We start from the raw sequence: 13,520 nt of genomic DNA on the forward strand, positions 1-13,520 counted from the left end.
TCAGACGTTAACCTTTCTCCAACCTTTTAAATTAGTCATTTTTATTCACAGGTTTACGACCTTATTGAGTAGATGAAACTAAAAACATATATATTTGATAGAATTATATGTACATGTATACGGTGTGTGTGTATAGATGTGTATATATGTATACATGTGTATGTATGCGTTTGTACATGTGTATATTGGGTAGAGCTAGCCATGGCCTTTCCCAACCGAGGTGGGTTTTCCACATCAGGAGACAGTTGCTCATCATTAGAGCGGAGGATAAATATCCCAAATCAAGACTCCATACACAGATCTTAATCACTTAACACTGGGGCTCACTATTTATTTATTTTGTAAATATTCAAATTGGCAGCGAATCAAGGAGCTCTTCAATCAGCGTGTCTGTAACCTCTGGAAATTAGCCCGGGACAATTATCCTTCACTCGCTGAGCAACAATCCAGGCCTGCATGGACACAAATATAGACGGTTCATCGCCTGAGACCCCCAACTCTTTCTTTCCTTCTTTCATCAATTTGTTCATTCATTCAGTCTTTCTTTATTTCCACCTTGGTTCTTTTGTGTGTGCGTCTTGTAGTGGAAGAGGAGAAGATAGAGGAGGATTCACCTCCCAGAGGACCTGTCCCACCTCTACAAAACACACACACAACCCCCTCTCTCTCTCTCTCTCTCTCTCTCTCTCTCTCTCTCTCTCTCTCTCTCTCTCTCTCTCTCTCTCTCTCTCTCTCTCTCTCCTCTCTCTCCCCTCTCTCTCTCTCTCTCTCTCTCTCTCTCTCTCTCTCTCTCTCTCTCTCTCTCTCTCTCTCTCTCTCTCTCTCTCTCTGCCTAACCAGCATCCCCCAAATACAGCAACAGCTTGAAGGTAATTGATCAGGCAAGTGAACTGTAAAATATTCATTTTCTACTTCAACAGCCAGATAAATCTCTAGTGGGAGAGTGTGTGTGTGTGTGTGTGTGGGGGGGGGGGGGGGGCTGTTGTGGAGGACGAGGGTGAAAATATTGCTTATGCACCAAGGAGCGAATGCCGGCATGGAGCCAGGGGTGGGGGGGGTGTTGTGGGGCTGGCAGATAAGAGAGAGCAGCGGTGGCTAGTTCTTCTCCGGGCGGGGGTCCACCAGGGTCAGCCATGCAGCTCCCTGCAGGGCTGGGGACCAGGAGACCCCCTCAGCCTCTCCCTCTCCCGGCCCACCCGGCCGCGCCCCGCAGCCCTGGGATTGGACGCTGCGGAGCATAGAGGGAGGGGAACCGGCCTGCACCACTCCACGACTGGGGGGCTAAAAGCTGTGATTTGCACACATTGTGTGTGACCTTTGTGCGTGCTTGGGGTGTGTGGCCAGGTGTGTGTGTGTGTGTGTGTGTGTGTGTGTCTGTGTGTGTGTGTGTGTGTGCGAGTGAGCGTGTCAGTGTGAAGATATGAAATGCTGCTGGATCGATGGACGCGGGGGAACGCACGCCGTGTCGGCTGACATTTTGTGAACGCAACTTGATTACTTTCATCTGTGACGCAAACCGATTCTCCGGGCCTGTCAATAACATATCTTATTCTGCCACACTGGATACAATCCATAGCAATGGGAACAATGCTGCATTAGTCTCAGAGGTGAAGAGTTCTTTTCAAATCAATATTCAGGGAATTTCTAGAACTGATATTGATTCATTCTGCCATGGCGCCACTGGATTCATTTGTAGACCCTCTGATTTGCATAATTGTGTCTCACGCTAACACAGGCGCACGCACGCACGCACGCACGCACGCACGCACGCACGCACGCACGCACGCACGCACGCACGCACGCACGCACGCACGCACGCACGCACGCACGCACGCACGCACGCACGCACGCACGCACGCACACACACACACACACACACACACACACACACACACACACACACACACACACACACACACACAGGTGCACAGGCACATACAGCATGCTGAATGTCGCAGGGCACTGCAGTCAGCGGCCGACACATGCATCAACACCACACTGCGTTCAATTTAAAAAGAAAGACCTTGAAAAACGTCTCGCTTTCTTGCTGTCAACTAGAACGACACAAGGCTCTCAACACAACGGTATCTGGGAGAGCCTGCCAGTGTGTCTGAACCGGTGGTAGCGGCGGCACTGGGCTGGGGGCCTGGGCTCCGCCCTGTGGCCCTCCTCCGTGGCTCCGTAGCGCTGGAGCTCTCCTCGTTGTTCATTGACTTTGTGCCGTCTGTCTGAGGGACCGAGAGGAGAAGGACTCACACACACCAGATCCCTTGTGTTTGTCCTTAAGCTGTTAGAAATCAAAGCAATAAGTGGGATGATTAATATTTAATAATATGGACTTTAAACGGCTCGGTTAATTGAATACCTTATCTTTATTATGCAGATGCATTCATACATATGAAATATCACACACTTAACAGATAGCTGCCTCAAAACGCCCACGCCCGAGCACTGAGGAAATATAATTAAGCTTACAGGGGTAAATAAACAGGAGCATTGCTTTTGTCTTCGCAGGTTTGTCGGAAGGGCCTTTATCTGAAATGAACCCACATCAACAAAATAACAAATAGCTTTGTTGACACAGGACTTGGGTGGAATACTATCCCCCCCTCTCTCCCCCCACCACTCACCCCCCCCCCCCCCCCCCCCCAAACACACACACACCTTCTGAGCTCACCTGAATTGTGTGCTTAAGTTTTCATCACACAAATCCATAAATAGCTCTGGATATATATATATGTATACATATATATATATATATATATATATATATATATATATATACACATGAATATATAATTTTTTAAATAAATAATTGATTAATTGATTTATGTATATATCTGTGTTATATATTATTGTCTTAGTATATATAAATATATTAATATATATATATTGAAAGATCAGCGTAAGCCTTCGGAAGGGCCTGATTAATTGTAGGATTACTCGTTGAGCTCATTGTAAATTTCAATATAATACGTCCCGTTTCCATCCTCCGCCCCATCTCATCCCGACCTCTGCGTCAGGTCACACAGGCCAACACTGCTGTGGTATCACTGGATTAGATAAGGCCTGACCCCGTCTCCAGACAGTACTCTGCTTCTACAGGTAACACACGCCTTATACTCCCCCTCTGCACTGGGAGAGAGCGCGAGAGAGAGAGAGAGAGAGAGAGAGAGAGAGAGAGAGAGAGAGAGAGAGAGAGAGAGAGAGATGGAGAGAGATGGAGAGAGGGAAAGGGGAGAAAAAGAGAACGAGGGGGAGGGAGAGCGGGAGAGAGGGGAGAGAGGAGAGAGAGAGAAGAGAGGAGAGAGAGAGAGAGAGAGAGAGAGAGAGAGAGAGAGCGAGAGAGAGAGAGAGAGAGAGAGAGAGAGAGAGAGAGAGGGGGATCACAGCAGTGGAGTAAACGTGATATATTTTTTGTCAGAACTCTTTGCACTTATCTCCCAACAACAAGCTGTACAAATGGTGACGCCACGAGAAGGCTTCTGTGTTGTGATGATGATGTAAGGGCAGCAGGTTGAGCGGGCAACACTCTGGCAGCCTGTACTGAAAAACAGAAAGGCACCCAATCAGGCGGGAGTTGGAAGGGGCGAAAAGAGTGAGTTTTTGTGTTTTTGTGTTGGTGATGCTGGTGACTGGCGAATCGCATCAGCTACTTGGAGGCGTTCCAACAGTTGTGTTTGCAAGTAGACATGCTGCGTTTACTCCTCTGCGAGGAGGCCGGCCACCTCACTGGGTCCGCCGTGTTGCTGAGGGCTGGGTTGTGTGTGCCCTACGATTGAATTATTTTATTGACAGATTGGAGGAACTCATAACTCCATGTTTCACGGTATATAGTAGAAGTGAATAAAAAGACTTCACGTCTCGTGTTCAGAATGAACACGTCATATAAATCAACTCAGTAAACGGCGTGCTCCTTCCTGCAGCAGCGAGCAGCGATCACCTCCCCGCTGTGTGTGTGTGTGTGTGTGTGTGTGTGTGTGTGTGTGTGTGTGTGTGTGTGTGTGTGTGTGTGTGTGTGTGTGTGTGTGTGTCTCCCCTCACGTCTTGGCTCAAGGAGCCCATTGGAAACGTCCTCCAGAGGGTCCGCCCTCCCCGGGCCTGAGGCCAGATCTCCACAGGGATGAAGCTATAAGGTGAAGCTAGGGGGCAGACCCCTACTTCAGCAGCCACAAAAGATTACCAGCCACCGTGGCGGTGAGGACTTCAATGTTTCACTTTATTTTATTCTATTTTGTTTGATCGTATGGTTTGGGGGTGGGTGGGTGATGGGGTGGGGGGGGGAGGAGGTGTATGTGTGTGTGTGTGTGTGTGGGGGGGGGGGGGGGGGAGGTGGGGTAGGGGGGGGGGGGGGGGCAGCAAGAAATGTAATTAACCTCCTGGATGGTGGAAATTCTATTACAAGCTCCTATTCTGCCATGCAAAGTGCGCCGTGGAGAGATGTCACGGGCCGCCGAGCAGAAAGTCGGGGCCTGTCTGCATTTTAAACCAAACTTCCAATTCCCCACCACCTCCTCCTCCTCTATCTCTCTTCATTCTCACTGAAGCCGGAAATTGAGTACGGCACACTTATGTGGAGAGGGAGGGCAGAGAAAATAAAAGCTGCATTTCACCCGTTTATTTATTTGATATAAATTACCTGTATGTCTCTAAGAGCTTAGGAGGGGGTCCGTGGAGGTCCAGGGGGGGGGGGTCCGGGGGGGGGGGGTCCGTTGAGGGTGGGGGTTAGGGCTGACGCAAGGTTGACACACCACGTCGCTAAGTCCTTCTGCCGATTGACGTAATCCACCGAGGGGACGGGAGGGGAGGAGGACAGCCCGCTCACTTGAAGAGCTCCGTCGTCAATACCTAAAGTAATTCCGATTATTCATATGGTCATTTGGTTGTCAAGTTCAAAACAGTAGCAAAGGGCTCATATTTGATTATTTCTGTGATATTGTACTGAAATATGGTAGCATTATAATAAAACATATGCCAATTTGCTGATATGCTTGTCTGCATCAGTGCTTTTACAATGGCTGGGGTTTCACATGAACATATAGGCGCGCTTTGGCCTGCTGCGAAATGCTTAAACCGCCGCCATACTGGTGAGATTGGCCTGTAAACAAACACAATACCCAATGGAGACCCACTGAAACCGGTGGAGAAATATGAACGCAATCTTGCTTTTTCTGCAGAAAGAAGGCAGCTCCCCATGTACTTGTTGATGCAGGCCAGGGCTCTCCGAGGTTCTGAGAGGAATCATCAGCATCGACGTGTGGCAGCAGAGGATCGAAGCAGCGGCAGCAGCAGCAGCTGTGTCTACAGGGGTTCAGGTCAGCTCAGGGTTCCCAGCCGTTGGAGTCGGGCCCTGTCTTCCTCGGATGGGCACCGGGGAACATCTGTCCTCTCCTGTGAATGGAGTCTGGTGGCGGCGTGTCGTTGGTTCTGGTTCTGAGGACCTCAGCTCTCTCCTCAGAGCAACTGTGGTGGAAAGTCCTTGGTTGTTGTTGAGGACACTTTCTGCAGCTAGTCTATCTTTGGGCTAAGTGTAGTGTGAAGTTCTTCATAAATCACGATGAACTTTTGTGAACTAGGCTCCTCTAATACGTTTTTAGTTCTGAGTATGGTTATGGTTGGGGTTGTTTCTGTGAGTTCCCGAGAGCAGCATGTCCTGACTTTAACCTAAGGACGGTATTGCAGCAGTGCAATAATATTATAACATTGTAACTATAATAACATCACATTAATCTAACATTATTGTACTCTTAAGTGGCCTCACTTATATCTTAAGTGAGGCCAGGATCTTGACTCATTCTGCATCACCACCTCTGCTAGCTATGCTATGCTAATGCACAGCCCCAGCAGAAAAGGAAGGAAAGAAATCAAATGACGAATATTAACTCTACAGTTGTTACGAATATTAACTCTACAGGTGGATGGGTTTCGAGAAAAGATTCTTCTGGTGTCCTTTGCTCAATATTTGCCTTGAAGCATCATTCGTTGCTGAATGTGGAGAAGGCCAGGTGTGTGTGTGTGTGTGTGTGTGTGTGTGTGTGTGTGTGTGTGTGTGTGTGTGTGTGTGTGTGTGTGTGTGTGTGTGTGTGTGTGCACATCCTTAATGGCCTCTAGTAAATTGGAGGCGCTGCGAGACACCCCCCCCCCCCCCCCTCCCCCTTTGTCATCTCTCCTTTCCAAAAGTTTTGATTGACAGCTCCACAGGAGCCAATGGCTCCCACCCTCCTCACGGGGTTGGGAGCAGGCCTCTGGGCTGGAGAACACCGGTCCACCCAGCGGTGGCTGCAGCTCCTCCCCATCCAGGCTGCTCTTGGCCTATTAGACTAAAATACATCCAGCCCCCCCTGGGCATCCCCAGCAGACCCCCAGCCTCATACCAGATAAGATAAACCTGTATCAATCCCTGGGCGGAGATCCAGGATCATAAGCATTGGGCAGGAAACACAGGAGGGGTGGAAGTAAGAGTACAGAACCAAAAAGATAATAAAAACAAAGATGAGCCTAGGTGGTCACAGAGCCATGCAGCCCCACCCCGGCCACTGGTGTGTCCTGCCGCTCCAAATGTCATTAGAATAATCGTACTCAACACACACATTGTTGTCAGGAATTAGAGCAATCAATGGTTAGAAGTGTCCTAGCTGACTATAATAACAATACCACTATGAATACATACAGAGCCATAACAACTCTGCATTGAGTTTAACGCATGGTGCGTTCGTAACACTCCAGTGTATAACGCATGGTGGATTCTGAACAGTCCAGTGTTTACCACATGGTGTGTTCAGAACAGTTCAGTGTTTTACACATGGTGCGTTCAGAACAGTCCAGTTTTTACCACATGGTGCATTCAGAACAGTCCAGTGTTTTACACATGGTGCGCTCAGAAAAGTCCAGTGTTTAACGCATGCTGCGTTCTGAACAATCCAGTGTTTGACACTTTCTGCGTTCTGGACAATCCAGGGTTTACCACATGGTGCGTTCAGAACAGTCTAGTGTTTAACACATGGTGCGTTCAGAACAGTCTAGTAACAGTCAAGGTATGTTATAATGTGTCCAGTGTCTATCAAAAACATAATTTGACATTAGCTTACCAAATACAAATCATGTGAACTCTTCATCTAAAAATGTGTGGTGTTTATGATCATAAGAAATATAATGTGTAGCACGTCATGCATTGTATGAAAACGGTAGATCACAATGTATTACTATACTTTTCTCTCAGCCATCACTGGCTTAGAAAGTAAGCTCAGTAAACAGAGAAAATGAAAAGAACAGCGGACAATGCTCCCATTGTGGAACGTTCAATTAAGAAAATAAAATGCTTATAATCACAAAGAAGTCAGTTAGTGAACCCATGTGTGCACACCAATGTACCTACAATGTGTCCTTTTTGTGCACTCGCTGGCCCCTCCTGTGTGTTGGTGCAGAGCCTCTGGTACGGAGCGTCTGCACGGCTGTCTCCCCTCTGTCTGCCCCTCGTGAGGCGGGGTGTAAATGTAAAGCACGTTAGTCTTCCCCCGGCCAACCAGAAAATATGGCTGGTGTCAGCCTGCATCGCGCCAGCTCTCCAGTGATTGTTTCCTACGTTTCATTATGCAGAAAATATAACGTTTTGGAGGGACCAGCGCCAGGAGACGTGTGTGTGTGTGTTTGTGTGTTTATATTAGTGTGGTTGTGTGTGTCTGTGTGGTTGTGTGTGTGTGTGTGTGTGTGTGTGTGTTTATATACAAGTGTGTGTGTCTGTGTGTATGTGTGCCTGTGTGTGTTTGAATGTGTGTGTGTGTGTGTGTGTGTGTGTGTGTGTGTGTGTGTGTGTGTGTGTGTGTGTGTGTGTGTGTGTGTGTGTGTGTGTGTGTGTGTGTATGTATGTGTGTGTGTGTGCGTGTGTGTGTGCGTGTCTGCGTGCATGCCGGTACCTGATCACGCATGGCAGGCTGACTCCTCTGTTAAGCGGCAGCATGGTACTTCTAAAAACCTACTTTTCTTTTTCCTTGCTGAGACCGAAAAGGTTCTTTGCAGACAGACTCGTTTTATTCTCTGTTTGGTTTCACTCACTTAGTGAAGAGCAGTGGGGTTTCCATGGAGACAGGAAATCAGAAAACCTGATTGCGGGAAATAAATCAAAATAAATCACACCCTTGATTGTCTGATTAATTCACACCGTGTTCACATTGCCCTCATCTGCGCAGATTTCTGTGCCTCACAAGACCTTGAAAGTTGCAGGCCACGCTGCAGGAGAAGCACAGGCCTGCGCTGGATCCTGCCCGGCGCTGTCCTCCTTTAGGTCCACCTCCTCATACAGGAAGTACGGTGCAGCTCTCACCAGCACTGGCCCTGAGAACCCGCTCTGTAAGAGCCTGTGAATGCAATGTCCTCCACCTCCCCCTGCTCCATGGATGAGTGTTCAAACTACCACTGTAGTGACACAAAGGCTGGAGGAAGGCTGGCAGATGCTCTTACTCAAAGCCTTCTTGCTTGTTAATGGGGGACAAAAAGATACAGTATTTGTATGCCGACTCAATTGATTAGCCCCCATGCAGCAGTATGAATACGTTTCGATTGAGTTGTCATGGTTCCCCAAAGAATGTAGAAGGTTTTCTCACCGGGTCCAACCAAATGGCCTCAAAGGTGAATAAGGTCAACAGCAAATGGACTCAAAACTAAAACCCCCTCTGTAATACATTATAATCCTTTACAGTCAATGGAGGCACACGTCTGTGTCCTTCAGGCGGAGAAGGAACCCGAGTGCTGGAGGTGGGAGGCTGAGCTAATGTCAGCCCCCCCCCCCCCCCCCCCCAGAGGGCTCTGAGCACGCACGGCACGCCGCTGTCCTGCGGCCCTCACCCAGGCATTAAGGAGAAGCTCCCCTCTGTGTGCTCAGGGTTAGGGAGGGGGCGGGAATCACACATGCAGGGGCCTTCCCCGTGGCTGACATTTTGGATCCAGAGACCGGGAAGGTCATGATTTGAAAGAGCTCTTGTCAATATGCTCAACAAATTCCTCTTGGAGAAACCCAAACTCTTTGATTCCTCTTGTTCCTGTTCATGATGACCGGTTTGTGAAAATCATGACAAAAGAAGTTTGTTTGATCTATTGTCAACCACTAGCAAGGTGTTTTAAACTTTTATTTGCTAATTAACTGAAGCTGTCACCATCAGGCACAAAATAAGACAGGAAAAGTGAAGTCTGTATGAAAGTATGTTTTATTTTATTATCATAATGTGTCTCTCCAACCACCCACCCCCTCATCTAGGAAGGAGGCATGATCACCCCCCCCCCCCTCCACAAATAACAATAATGACAAATGGCTCCCTAAGTTAAGTCCTTAAAGTTAGGGAGCGAGGTTTTCATTTGAGAATCTGAAACGGAGGAAAGCAACCAAATATTTCTGTTGATGTAAAAAAGCAATAAATGTACTTGATATTATATTATATTATGTGATATTATATTTACATATATATATATGTAATCAGGGCTGTAGTGGAGGGTAAACGCACGTAAACGCCGTTTACGCACCTCTGGAATTTAGGAAATAGCGTTTACGCACCTCTAAATAGCGTTTACGCACCTCAAAGGTCCCTGTGCCTTGTAATCTGCCGTTGGAATAATCGGAAATAAATTCAGCATCATTTTAAAACACCTAAGACAAGGTTTCATATTGTTGAACAAATAAACGCTGTAATCTGAATCATTTTCATCTGCGCTGTAGGCCTATGCTATTATGGCCTGTGACCCTCCAATCAGTGCCTTGCGGCTGCGGCAGCGACACCAATCAGGATCCAGGAAAATATGTAAACAGGAAGTATGTATACACATGGCCCTGCGCGTTGTGGATTATCATGCCTGCCTACCTGTCATTAATTAGCCATGGATATCAGGCGATTTTTGAAGAGACCTTCGAGTGCTCCCACTCCAACAGATGCCCGAAAAAGGCCTCAAGTACAAAGTAAGACTGAAGATGATCAATTCACATGAGTTGTTTTTGTGATTTATAAATCAATTTTACTTGACGAACTATTAAGTGACTACGAGCATTCAGATTGGCCAATGCGTAGTCATGCTATCCGTGTACTGCCCACGTCAAAATGAGTGAAAGTCAGTCAGAGTTTTACTGTCCATATTAAACTCCGGTTTCGGCGTATCAACTTCGCTATAGCTTGGTCGCTATGTTAAAGCCTCAATTTGGAGATGCGAGGTTGGCGGTTGCAGCCGTGGACTCCGCGGCTGAACCGTGGATCGGGCGGATGACGCGACAAAAAAATATATTTTAATTAAATTCGGGCGTTTGGCGGTTAAACCAATAAAAATAAAAATATTTATAAATATTTGTATTTTATATATTATAAATATTTTTTTTTTTTTTTTTTTTTTCTTTAAAGTTATTTTCCCAGCAAACTGGCCTGTTCCCTAGAGGAGCAGTATGGGGAATCCAAGTTGAAACAACTTGCCCAAAGGTTCAGACTTAATGACAGAAAAATTCTTGAAGGCTATAGGGATTTTAAGGATAACTCAGGCATCATTCCAGAAAACCTTGCACCACTCCTGAATATCGACCATCTCATTCCAGTTAGCACTGCTGAGCGTGAGAGGGGGTTCAGCTTAATGAACATCATAGTGTGCCCCCTGAGATGCAGTCTGCACTTGGTCACAGTGTCGTCCTTGATGTTTATTCAACTGAATGGCCCACCACTCAGCCACCACAAAGTTCAATCCAACACGTATGTGAAGTCCTGGCTGGTGAAGAACAGGGGAGCCATGAACTCCAGAACACGCCCCTGCAAGGCAGGACCTGACGTTGAAGACAAGGAGGCCCTCTGGGCACTACTGTGAAAAGCATGCATACTAATACACACACATACACACATGCCATAGATAGATAGTTCTTAATCTACACATACTTTTCTTTACTGTTGAAATTTGAATAACTTGAATAAACTACAAACACATTCATTGACTGTCATTGATTGATTTAATATGACTTTAATTGATAACATAATGGAATATAGCCAGGCTAGCCTTACAGAGTCGCAACACTTTGCGTTGCGTTGCGTTGTGTCAAGGTCGGTCTGATCAAAAAAATCATAGTTTACCCACCTCTAATTTGACCACTACAGCCCTGTATGTAATATATATGTGTAACCACTTTTTTGTGTGATAGACGATGTGTGTCTGTTTGTGTGTTTGTGTACGACAAGAATATTGCTAGTTCCTTCTTTCCTTGCCTTCGGTGTAAATTGCGTTGCACTGAAACGTGTCCTTTCTCGTTGCTTCCTCCCTTCTATTGCACCAGAAGGAAATCAGGAGTCTGTCTCTTTAATCAAGCTGTGTTTTGCATCCGCAGTCTAGACAAGATACCGTACATCCAATGCATGTTTATCCCCTTCATTTGTCAGTCCATAGACTTCTTTTAGGGGATCCTTGAAATGACAATCTGCAGTTTCCTTTCCGGTGAAAAGAAACGACAGAAAATAAATGATGTTGATCTTGACCAAGGAGGACGGCCAACGGGAGACCCCCGGCAGCCCCACAGACGCTCAGGATGGAGCCTGTAACGCTGCTTGTATCTGTTTACCTTTTGATAAAAGATCAATCAGGCTGATAGTGTACAGGTGTGCGTGCGGGGCGGGAGTTGTTTGCGTTTATGTTTGCAGGGGTTTCTTATCATGGGGCGCATATGTACTGTTGCTATCAATATTACAGCTGCATTGTTAGAGCGGAGCTGGGGATGCTAGCTCGCTCTTACCCCAAGAACTACCTGTCTGTACTGTGTACTTGTACCCACCTGAACCTGAACCTGTACCTGTACCTGGGGGACCTGAAGGCCTTTTGCCAAGCAAGTACCTTACACTAGTATAGCTGTAGCGTCTGTGAGATGAAAATAGACCCTGTAAGAGCAATTCTCTTCCCTAGGCTGGGTTATATGAAATGAAATAAAATAGCACTTTTTGGACATTCTTCTTGAAAGACATGGCGCCAAAAACAACATATTGAAGGTCAGCTTGTCATAAACAGGGTCTGGTGCCAGGTCCTGTTACTGTAGCTGTTACATAGAAACATGGGAATTTACAAACATGCCCACATGTTTTTCAAGATGGCAGTTAATTGTGTCATTACTGCTCGTTTGCACAACAAAGGCAATTACTTGATGCTGGAAGGCATGAATGTTTTATTAATTGTTAATTGGTTAATTAATGGTTATTTAATTATGGTAACTATTTACACTCTCGTTGTTCCTTGCAGCGCCTGAATCTCAAGAAGTATATACGATTATACTGTATATATATAGATAAAATATATACATTAATATATTGTTTTTGTTATTAATTCATTATTGATTTTATAATTTATGTTTTTATTGTGTATACTATGTTTTTAATGTACATATATGTTTTTATTGAATACATTTGTTTAATATATATAGTTTATTTCATATTTGTTTGATCTTTATAATTGTTTGCTTTGATATTGCGTGTCTTACAGTGTTGACAAAACCCCTGAAAAAACTGCATGTCTGCATGAAAACGGTGTTGAAACCGATTGGCAGTCCTCCCCCTCTCCCCTCCTCGGCTCCCCGGCTCTCAGGTCAGCAGTAAACAGCTTCCGACCCACAGATTGACTTATCTACCTGAATCCAATTTTCATGTTCACTGACTGCAATGAGAGCCGCCATTCCAGGATGAATTACGCTTTTTCTATCAGCTTTTGATAAACAGATGGAGCGCTCAGCCTCGGAAAAAAGGAAAAAAATGGGGAAAAATGAGGGCAGAATACAAATAAATCACAGTTTGTTTTAGGAGCCATTCTACCTTGATATGTGCAAAACAAATCGCCTAGGTTGCTCTGTAGAAACGGCCCTATGCAAATGTACAAATATTTATTTGAACATTTTCATTTTCCTAGAAGACTACATATCTTTGTTATTGAGGACATTCTCATGTATTTGAAGTATTTTCACTGAGGCTTGTTGTTTCAACATGGTCTTTAAGGAGGAATTGTGATTTCTGAACAGGTGGTGGTGATCTAGTCTCTGATTTGCTTCAAACATTTCTTTATTTTTCATCCTTGCTTCTAGGTTGGTTGATGACAGACCCCGCCGATGCCTCTTCGTCAATCAATCGTCTTCATTGATCCATTAATTGCATACCTCGGCAAAGACATTTATAGTCAACAGTCAACTTTAAAACCTCAAATATCTGAATGTTTGTATAAAATGATGCTTGTTATGATGCTTATTAAAATTACTTGTATACAGTATGTGGGCCTTCATGTGTGCGGAAAGAGTAAGAGAAATGTGTCAAGATGTAATATTTTACAAGATATTTGTAAATCCAATCGGAGCTTGCGTTTATGTAGGGGTCTGTGGTTTCATTCACTTGACTTTCGATTTTATTGTTACATAAATAAGGCCTGTTTTTACTGTGTGAGACAAATGATAGCTGTCACAGAGCCACACTGTGCCACTGGAGAGCGTTATTTTCAATAGGTGTCACTAGGAAAAAAGCTCCCATCTTTCGGAGCATTCA

At 45.6% G+C, this 13,520-nt stretch overlaps 1 long non-coding RNA gene across 1 annotated transcript; it reads left to right on the forward strand.

Annotated features, from left to right (window-relative positions):
* The first annotated feature begins 9,894 nt into the window (after positions 1 to 9,894).
* On the forward strand, positions 9,895 to 13,229 carry LOC115536023 (uncharacterized). Its single transcript, XR_003974593.1, has 3 exons — positions 9,895 to 9,943; positions 12,478 to 12,579; positions 13,070 to 13,229. It is a non-coding gene; the product is annotated as an uncharacterized LOC115536023 (long non-coding RNA).
* Positions 13,230 to 13,520: the final 291 nt, after the last annotated feature.

The sequence above is a fragment of the Gadus morhua genome, chromosome 22 (genome assembly GCF_902167405.1).
Source record: "Gadus morhua chromosome 22, gadMor3.0, whole genome shotgun sequence".
Classification (NCBI taxonomy): domain Eukaryota; kingdom Metazoa; phylum Chordata; class Actinopteri; order Gadiformes; family Gadidae; genus Gadus; species Gadus morhua.